We start from the raw sequence: 11,306 nt of genomic DNA, 5'->3' as shown, positions 1-11,306 counted from the left end.
TAACATAAACCCAACGTATCTAAACACCAAGATAAATGTAATAAACCCTTAAATAAAATGGTTGACAATGGTTGATTTTCATATTAAGACAGTCTTTGTCAAAATGTGATGTGGGATCACACTTGACCATGATTGACCATGGTAGATTTTCATACTGGGACAATCTTTGTCACAATATGAGTTGGACCATGGATGACCATGGTTGATCTTTATATTGACCATGATTGGTTTTCATATTGAGACAATCTTTGTCACAATGTGACGTTGGACCATGCTCAACCCTAGTTGAACTCTTAGAATAATAAGTCCAAGGGATTGGTATTATAAACCCAAGAAAATATCCCTGTAAGAAAACATGCATTGGTTATGAAAATATTTATATTATTTATTATTTGGTTATTTAAGAATAATAAATGATAATAATAAGAATAAGAATAAGAATAAGAATGATAATATATACTTTATAAATAATTATAAAATTATTAATGTTGATATTAATAAATAAATAAATAATAATAAATGTGGTTGATATATTATCAACCACATTTATGATATGATTGTGCTAGTTTATATTATTCATCGCTCACCTTATTTTTAATATTAATATTTTGAAATTAATATTTATAATTTAAAACAAAAATAATTTATTATAATAATTACTTTATAATAAAAATATTAACTTATTTTTATAATAATAGTTAAAATGATTACTTTTATAATAAAAATATTGACTTAAATATCTTTAATTAAAGTTAATAGTAATAAAAAGTTAATAACATAATTATACTCAATAATATCAATCAATATTAAATTAATAATACTATAACATTTGTATTTAAAATTTACTAAAATAATAGAATATACTAAAGTTCAAATAAATATCAAAAATTTGTTTAAAATTAAAACACATTAAATAATTTATTAAAACAAAATATTTAGTTTAATGATGGAAAATTTCAAAATATTTATATCAAAATCAATTATTAATTTGTAAATATTAAAAATTAGGTGAAAAAACAATAATATAAATATAAAAATTAAATAAATAATTAATAATATAAATAAAATAAAATAAAATATGCAATGCAAATAAATTCATACGGATGATTGAAAATATGGAAAGATATTCCATTTCACATTAATTATAATTTACCATATATTTAATAATTATTTTATTTTGTCAAACAATATTTGTGTAGTTATTGATATTAAGTTTACATATTTATTATGTATCTTGTAAATTTTTAGGAATGGACCCTCTAATTTTTCTAATGATATTTAAAATAAATATGGCTACTGTAATTTGGGATTTGGTTTTCAAATGCATTGCTTATTCATTATAGGGATATATATGGCATTTTTTGGTAAAGAAAAAATATATGTACTATTAAAATTTTAATTTACTTATTTAGTTATTTATCAAATTTTAATATTTTAAATAAGTAAAGGAATAATATTTTCCCAAAAATATTTTATTGAAGGGTGTATTTAAGTTAATTATAACAGTTGTCAAGTTTCACTAACACAATTGGTTATTTGTGGGCCTCGTCAGCAAGGTGACTCAGGATCAAATTTCACGGGGGCTCGTTTTGCGTTGTGCTAGGGGGAAGAGACATGTTAAAAAAATCTAGTCAGCTTAGAGTTATAGTGGACAAGGCTGGGTGCAATCCTCGGGTGACTTTGACAGATTAGATGCCCTTAGGTCATGGCTCCTAAAGCCACAGATCAAGCGTGAAAAATCACAGACAACTAGACAAATAAATCAAATCAAAAAATTAGATTGAACATTCATAGAATATTTTAGAATACTCTTAATAGGATACACAAATCAAAGACTTAGATTTATTTTCAAAGTACTTATGTTTTTTAAATTAGATTTATTAGTTCTATAGCTATAGTTATTCTTTATAGTTATAGTTAGTTTTTTTTTAACCCAGTAAGAGTAGTTCGTTCCATTAATCAAGAAAACATATTACATAATGTACATTTTGCGAGATAGTGCCAAAAACTAACAACATCTAACACAAACAAAACCACAAAACGAGTGCATACACCTCCAGTGCACTATTTAACCATCAATAATCGCACTAGAAAACCTTCTTTCCTTCTTAATCTGAAAGAAAAATGCAAAGTTCCAAAGTGATGACGGGTCCGCTAGACTTCAGAAGTCCCACACCACAAAGAGCCCTTCCCTCCTAAATGAGGAGGGCCCACCCAAAAAACCAATGGCCCACAAATCTTACATTTTCTTGTCAGCTCTCGAGGATCCGACGACTATGATCTATTTCGGATGCACCATCATGCCCACCACTTAAAACTCAATCGGACCCGAAATGGAAATAAAAATTCTTTCTATGAAATTTCGTGTCCGATTTCTATTATAACTTTCGATTACTTTAACTGCCTGACTTCCATGTGATATGGACCTCTCTGATCCGATGGTTCTTAAGCGATTTCGGGCCCACAACATGCACACTCATTAAAATTTGAAACGGACCCAATGGGTGGCATTAACCGCCGCTCTATAAAATTTCTGGTCCATTTTCTGGGCTATCCTTCATGCAACTTTCCACCTAATATCCATCGGATGTTGGTACTCATTGCCATCAAAGGTCTTTTTCCCGTCCATCTATGCACTCTTTACTCCTTTCCTCTTTCCTAACATTGGTGCACTATTTGTTGTCTCCTTAGGTCGAATTATTGCCTGTCTTTCATGCTTTGAAGATATTCCCTATCTTCGGTCGCTTGTCTATGACAGTCCTCGCGTAGTTTCCCTGAGGAAGTCGCCTCCCACTCATAGCACTTGTTATCTCTTGTACGCAGCACACCCTCATTCACCAGTCGATCTGCTAATCTATTGGCATTTCTGCGTACATGTACAAATCTTAGTGTTCTTAGAACCCTCAGGTGGAGTTGAATACGTTGATATACCTATAATAACCGCCAATGTTTAGATACCTTTTCTGGTGCCAAGCCATTGCCTATATTTTTGACCGAATTTATTGTCGATTCAGACTCTGCCTCTATGATTGTATTGTGTAAATTGAACTCAATCAAGATTTCTAGGCATTTCTCTAGGGCCATGAGCTCCGCCATATTGTTTGTGGAATTCCCCAAACGACTATGAAAGATAACTTTTATGCTTCCATGTTCATCTCTTATGACTCCTCCATACCCAGCAACCCCAGGGTTTCCCTTGGAGGCTCCATCTATATTAAATTTCAAAAACCCATGGGGGGGCGGTTGCCATAAGTCCTTCCCCGCGGTTGGATGTTTTACTATCTTGCTTATTCCCTGGGGGACATGTGACTAGAGGCCCAAATTCAAAAGAATGTGAGCATCCTGTTTACAAGGAGGGTTCTCGGGGGGTTGCTTTATAAGGGTGCTTACAGTTTCTTTGAGTTGTCTTAAAATCTGAGCTATGGTGCTCTGGGTTGAGCCAGTTCTATTCTTGAAAATTTTGTTGTTTCTTTCTTTCCAAACATCCCAGATCAAAAAACCTGGGATCAGAGTCCAAGCTCTGATGACTATTTCATTTTCTGAGAAGTCTTTCCTCCAATTCTTCAAAGTTCCAGTGATTCTGCATTCGTCCCTATCAGTTTTCCTGAACATTAAAGCTGCCCAATTCCATAAGGTAGAGGTGAAATTGCAGAGGTTAAGTAAGTGATCCATCATTTCTTCTTGCAGGCCACATAGCTGACATCTAGATGGACTAGCTAAGCTTATTTTTCTTACATTTTCCCAAGTTAGAATTTATTTTTGGTATACCAACCACATGAACAGTTTGATTTTTATCTAGTGCGGGTTCTTCCATAGGTCTCCCCATATCTTATCAGGGTTTAGAAGGTCATGTCTAGTGGCAATTCTTTTGTCTTCTTTGAGGTTGAAGTTGCCTTCGATGTTTTTTCCCCATCATAGTTGGTTAGACAAAGTTGAAGTCAAAATATTTCTTTGTTCTAGGATCACTACAAGAGCTTCAGTGTGGGCTTTCAAATGGGTTTCTTCACTGTATAACTAAAATCACTAACCCTAAGCAGCCCTTTATTGTCAGTGGCATTTTTGAGCATGTCTAGTCCTTCTCTGCATAAGTTAAGCTCTTGTTGTCAGTTATCCTCCGAAAACCAGGCTATGTTACCATCTCTGATCTCCTAGAAACTATGCTTCTGCACAAAAGCTCTATTCTCCCAGGCATTGTTCCAAATATGGGAGCGCTTGATTAGCCCTATCATTCTGATATGGTCCCTTTCTTGCCAGTTATTTGCATACTTATGCTTCCAGAGCTTAGCCCAAGGGGATCTTGTTTCCTTTAGCCATCTCCACCAAAGTTTTGCCCCTAAAACTTAGCTTAGGGTTTTCGGGTCATGAAGTCCCAAACCACCATGGTTTTTGGGTTTGCAGAGCTTTTTCCAAGCTACTAGAGCCCATTTCTTTTTCTCTTCCCCTTTGCCCCAAAGAAAATATCTTTGGGTGTTCCTAATGTGTTTTAAAACTCTTTTTGGTGTAGGTAGAGTAGGAAACATGTATATTGGTATGGTTTTCATAACAGATTTTGTCAGCACTAGCCTTCCAACTAAGTTCAAGGATCTACTAGTCGATTTTCTGATTTTGTCCTACAATTTATTTATCACTGGCTCCCAAACTTCCTTGCTTAGAGGTTTGCCTACAAGAGGTATTCCCAAATATTTGGAGGGTAAATGATCTCTTTGAAATCTAAGAATTCTGGTGAGATTTCTCTGAATGGAAATATCAATGCTAAAAAAGAAATTTTTTCATTTTTTGAGGCTTACCTCTGTACCAGCAGCCAGTGTAAAATCATTCAGGATCTGTTTGAAAGCTTTTTCTTCCTTGACCGTGGGTGTACCCTGCAGCATGGTGTCATCCACAAATTGTTGATGAGTCAAGGTGTCACCATTCAAGGTTAGTTTGAGACCTTGGATTCTACCTTAAGCTTTGGATGATTTGATCGCTTTACCCAAACCTTCCATCATGAGAGTAAAGAGGAAGGGGGAAAGCAGATATCCTTGTCTGAGGCCTCTTGAAGCCCTGAAAGTTCTGGATGGAGAGACATTAAGAAGTATAGAAAAACTGGTTGTGGTAACAAGGGCCATTACCCATCTTATCCAATTGTGGTCGAAGCCATAAGCTTTTAGTACCTCCCTGATGTATGACCAGCTTAGCTTATCATAAGATTTATCTAGGTCAAGTTGTATGATCTTACCCGTATGCTTATTGCTCTTGAGAGAATGAACCACCTCCTGAGCTTGAATGATGTTATTGAGAATTTGCCTTCCTTCCACATATCCAGTTTGCTCCTCAGACACAAGAGTTGGAAGAAGGGGTTTGAGTCTGTTTGCAATCACTTTAGAAATGATTTTGTACACCACATTGCATAAAGCTATGGGTCTGTATCTATCAGGTGTCATAGTTTTTTCCTGCTTTGGGATTAAGGCTATGAAAGATGCATTGAGTGCCCTCAAAACTGTTTTGGAGTTTCTAGAATCCTCCACAACATCAAGGATGTCTTGTTTGACTATTTCCCAGCATGTTTTGAAGAAGTCTACATTGAACCAATCCGGGCCTGGGGCTTTCCCATTCTGCATCTCTTTGATGACTTCGTTGACCTCCTCTTCAATCACTGGCCTGTTGAGATTATAATTTCTTCCCTGGTTGCTAGTTTTGGAATGTGATGTGTGAAGCTGTTGATAAATTGTAATCTGTCTGAGAGACGCTCCTCGGCTATACTTTGAAAATGTTGTACCATAACAGACTCCATTTCTTTCTTGGTGCTTAGCTCTTTCCCTTGAGTATCTTTGAGTTTTACAATCCTGTTATGAGCCCTGTGATCCATGGTTGACTTGTGGAAAAACTTTGTATTTCTTTCCCCTTCTTTAATCCATTGCACTCTCAATTTCTGTCTCTAGAAGATCTCCTCTTGCTGGCATATGTTCTCCCATTCCTGTTGAAGTGAGTCAGCTTTCATTTTCCTTTCCTCGGAGAAGCCATCATTGATGAGGATTTGGTTAATTCTTTGATTTTTCTGTTCAACTTCTCTTTTGCCTTTGAAAATATTTCCAAACTCATTTTTGTTCCATTCTTTAAGCCTGAGTTTGATGTGTTTCAGTCTCTGTTGCAGTAGGAATATCTTCGTGCCTTGCACGGGTATGTCTTCCACCCACCTTTTTCCAATGTTGGTGATGAAGTCAGGGTCAGTGAGCCAGATATTTTCAAACTTGAAAGGTCTGTTCCTTCGAGTGCCTATGAAAGCAGCTTCAAGCTGGATAGGCCAACGATCCGAGCCTTTGAAAGGAAGGATTACAGTAGTCAAGTCAAGGCCAGTGAACAATAGGTCTTCCGAGATAATGAATTTGTCTATCTTAGAGGCAACTTGAGAAGCCCCTCCCCTCTTATTGTTCCATGTGAAGGTGCCATTTATTGTCTCCATATCCACCAGCCTCATGTTGTTTAAGAAGTTCTGGAAGGCAATGGAGTCTCTACCTAGTATCCTGGTCCTGTCTTTTTTCTCTGTAAGTGATCTGATCATGTTGAAGTCCCCTCCCAGAATCCAGGGCATCACAGGATGTCTCTCTCTCACCTCCTCCAGTGAGTTGAGAAGCTTGAGTTTGTCTTCAAGTTTTTGAGGACCATAGACATCTGTGATCATATAGAGTTCCTTGTCACCCAAAGGTTGGAAAACCATTGAAAGGTAATTCCTGGATGCTGAAGCATCTAGGATTACAAATTTTTGTGGATTCCAAAGAGTGAGAATCCCTCCTGCTGTGTTGTTTGCATTGACTTCTAGATACTCGTACTTAATAAGCCATTTGGTATGTATCTCTCTTATTTTTTCTATTGAACATTGTGTTTCCTGTATAAACACCATATCTAGTTTTTCTTCTTTTATTCTGCTGCTGAGATTTCTTTGTTTTCTTTTACTTCCTAGTCCTCTAATGTTCCAGCTTGTGAGCTTCATTATGAAAGGTTTGAAAATGAGTAACTAGTAAGATCTTTCTTCTTGCCTGAGTTAATCATGAGTTTCCCACAGTCTATTAGTAGCTCATTTTGTCTCTTCCTTCCTCTTTTTCAGCCTGGGGTCTTGGTAGGGTGTTCTGATGTTACCTCCATCGGTTTTACTCCTCTATTTTCCTGGCTGTCATGGTTCCTTTTGATTCCAGCAGCCTTTGCCTGAGTTCTTTAGAGGAAGAGTTGTTGTACTCTGTCAAACTCCTCTTTTGGTAGAGAATCAACACCTCTATTGGTTCCCTGCACCAGGAACTTTTCGAGATCCAAATTCTCCCTCTCAAGAATCTCCTGTAGTTCGTGGTCCTCCATACCAACTTCACTTGGGGTCATTTCCTAGTCCCTACCCAGCCCCATAGTGCTTGGAAGATCCTCCCTTAGTTTTTTATTCTCATGTGTGACCTCCATTCTTTCATCTTTTTTCTTCTCTGCAATATTATCCTCTCGTGCTGTGTCCGTTCCATTGTCCCACCTTCTTCCTCTAAAATCTTAAAACGGTTATGACTTGGTTGCTTACCTTCGCTAGGTTTCTTTTGATACCTTTTCCCCCTTGTTTCCCTCTGCCTCCCACCCTTGTGAAGCCTTCAGGATCTTTGTCTGTGTTAGGTTTCGTTTTGTCCTCCAGTTTTTTAACTGGGCACTCTCTTAAGAGGTGCTCATGTTCATGACATTTGCGGCATCTGAATGGGACATGCTCATAGTCCACCACTTGCACCCATTCTTCATCATATACTTCTAGAATAATTTCATCCGGAAGTGCTCCTGATAGGTCCATTTCTACACATATGCGTGCGAAGGAGGTATATTCGCCTCGCAGAGTCGTGTCTGGTATTTTTAAAAAATGACCTAATTTATTGCTTATGGCTTTTAGGGTTTCAAGCAACCAATAATCTAAAGGTAGGGAGTAGAGTCTAATCCATACCGGTACCGAGGTGAATTTTTCTTGCTCCGAGAAAAAATTCATCACCCATGGTCGCATGTAAAGTCCGGCAGCAACATAGAAGTATGGTCCCCCTTCGAACACTCTGTCTTTATCTTCTAGGTTTGTGAAAACCACTGTGAAGAAACCCTTGGACCCAAGATGAAGGGTTATTTCTCCCTTCGGCTTCCAATAATTCCTTATCCAAGTGTACGAAACCTTCTCCGTTGGCCATATCCACATAAATTTGCAAATGACCGCATATGTCGCCATGTGATCTCTGTGCGCCTATAGCGCTGGATCACTTAGGGCAATCCAGGGTTTTATGGTTGACCTAGGTTTACAGGGTCCAGTCCCAGTCTTTTGCTCAGTTCTCTGACTATTGTCACCTGTCTTCTTCCATTTTCTGACTTCCTCCTGACCCTCCTCCTGTTCATGATGTTTGCTGCTTTCCGACATTTTTTTACTTGTTTTCCCCGTTTCTGCCTCCATTGACTTTTTGAATTGATTGGGACCTGCCTCCTTGTTTCTGTCTGCTACTACCTGACTGTAGGAGGGAGTGGAGCTCCCCCCTCCTTGCCCCTCCATTGTTACTAGCTCGCACCCTTTGCTCCCTATTCAAAACCCTCGCTCCCGTCTCTCGTGAAAGGCCTTCTTTTGGAAAGACTCTTCTAAAAAAATATAGTTATAGTTAGTTATTTTAGAAGTTTATTAAAAATATTTTCAAATCTAATTTATTGAGAATCTATTAAAAATTTATTGAAAATATAAATTAAAATTATGAACATTTTACAATTCAAATACTCCAAACATATTCAAAGTAATATATGTATATGTATATATATATATATGATCAAAACAAAACCCATTTTTAACTATAAATAACAAAACTTAATCAAAATATTTTTAAACAAATACTGAGAAACACTCCGCAACTTATAATATAATAATTAAACAATGCCAACGCATTGAAAAAGGGATAATGGTTGAAAGAGAAATTTTTGATACGTGACAAAGACGAGACCTCCTTTCAAAATTAGAGTGGGTTCACTGATGACGTGCAAGAGGCTGATTCATCATTTACCATATGGTCCACATCGTACATCCACCGGACAAACCCTCATTGGAATTTTAAAAATATAGGACTTTATTGGGAACCACTTTAACTTCGAAGGCTTGCAATGGCATCCAAGGTCTTACTACGTAAAGGAAACAACGCATCAATTATCCTCAAATAAATAATATTAATCATAATTCATTTATTTCTTGATTACATTAACAATTCTTGGTACAGTGAAGAAAATTGACCTTTTAACTAATGCTCATAATTCCCTGAGTGGAAAGGATGGGCATTCCCATAAATATCTACGGTCATAAAGGAGTGATGTTCAAAATTAATCTTTGTCTACAAATAATTATTTTCTTGAAAACACTAGAGCTAGGGTTTTAATAAAAAGCTTACCCATGAGGAAATGACCTTGCAAATCGCCTTGGCAAAGAAAGGCCGAATATGATTGGAAAAATTCAAGCTAGTTTCTTGCCATACCCAAACCCTTGAGGAAGGGTTAGGGATTTACCTACAATTAACAATTACGGTTTGAGTAAGAAAAGGATTAGCAGAATGGAGAAACATAAACATAAATAACCTCAAAAGAATAAGAAAAATCATAGTTCCGAGTTGAGAGCCCAAACCTTGAATGTGTAATGGGTCTCATATTGTGCCCATGCTAAGCCGAATGGTCATTCTACAATGAACAATTGAGTCATTAAGAGTCTTACCATAAGAACATGAAAAGCTCCCTTGCACGGATAGAAACATAGGAGTTGTAGAGCTTGGCTCTTGGCTAGAGCAAAAACAACAATGACTATGTAGTGGTGGAAGTGAGGACAAGGTAGTTCGAAGGTGAACCTGTGACACCAGAAAGAACAGTTCAAGAAGAAGCAGCACAAGCAGGAGCACAACAATAGTAAGGGGAACCAACAACATCATCCAAGGATTGACTCGAGGACCAGTTAATCAATTGTGGTTGGGGCTTGTTGGGTCCTTCGTTTTGGGGGACATAATTTTGACACATTTTGACTGAGTCTGACCGAAAGGAAATTGTGTAGAAATTCACCGAGGAAAAGAAAAGAAATCAGCCAGGATCTGTCAGACATTGAATATTGACAAGAGGAAAGTGAGGAAAAGTGCAAACGAAGTGGATTTCATAGAGGTCGTCGAGGAGAGAAGGAACATTTGGAGTCGAGTCACAAAAGCCACAGAAAAGGAAATAGCGTGGTATCTAAAGGGATGACGGGAAGTTCATGTGAGCAAGGTCATAGAGGAATTCTATAAAAGCTAAGGGAAAAGACAACAGAATGGAAGAGATGAAGACCTTATTCCGTGATGTTTTCACTGTGTCAAATGAAGTCTTGTTTGTTCCCTACTCATCTATATCTGAGCTTTGACCATACTAATAAATTCCTTTATAACTATCATTGTGAACTATCCATGATGTTTGGGGATATGTGATAAGTAAAGGGCAACAATTTGTGGATGGAATTAATGGTTCAGTGATCATACTAATAAATTCCTATATAAGTATCATTGTGAACTATCCAACCAATCAATTACCCATGCTAATGAATTTCTCTTATAACTATCACAATCAATTATAAGACTACAACACTTGTTCCATTAAAGATCTAAGAAAATTCTAATGAAACCTTTATATATAAACCTTGACTTTTTTCAAAATATGGGAGCCATCCCACTTGCATTAATATCTCCATCACTTGTGAGTCAAATTTATTGATATCAAGTCCATGGAGCTCTACCTAGTTTATAGAACCACATAATTTCACATGACCTTGTATGATCTAAAGTCATGAGACTCTCATTTGATCTTTGTTAAGGGTGTCAACGTTTATCTAAAGCCATGAGTTCGATCTTTGTTAAAGGTCTCAACTTTTGTCTACAGCCATGAAACTGTCATTAGATCTTTGTTAAATATGTCATTGGATCATTGTTAAATGCCCCTTCAGACTTCTCCTTGAGTATGCCCTCTTTGTCTTTCTACCAAAAAAATACACTTCATCCTTAATTTGAGTATGTCTAAGAAGAACTTTTTAATTATAAATGTACCCAATATAATCAAATTTTGATATAAATAGAATTGAGAGAAATGAATACACAATAAAACAACTATGAAATCTATTAAGTGAATCCTTAATGCAAATCAAAACATAATTATATTGAAACCAGATATATTCTTGAAATTTACTTTTTTGCAAATGTGTTTTATTTGGTGTAGGTATAATAGGAATAAAATCTTAAATCAAAATAAATAATTTGTCTTTTTAGGTCCGATAGATCATTATTTGGTCTTAG

The sequence above is a fragment of the Pinus tabuliformis genome, chromosome 2_2 (genome assembly GCF_031772625.1).
Source record: "Pinus tabuliformis cultivar Carrire ecotype Pingquan chromosome 2_2, CPIR1, whole genome shotgun sequence".
Classification (NCBI taxonomy): Eukaryota; Viridiplantae; Streptophyta; class Pinopsida; order Pinales; family Pinaceae; genus Pinus; species Pinus tabuliformis.
This window is presented reverse-complemented; position numbering follows the sequence as displayed.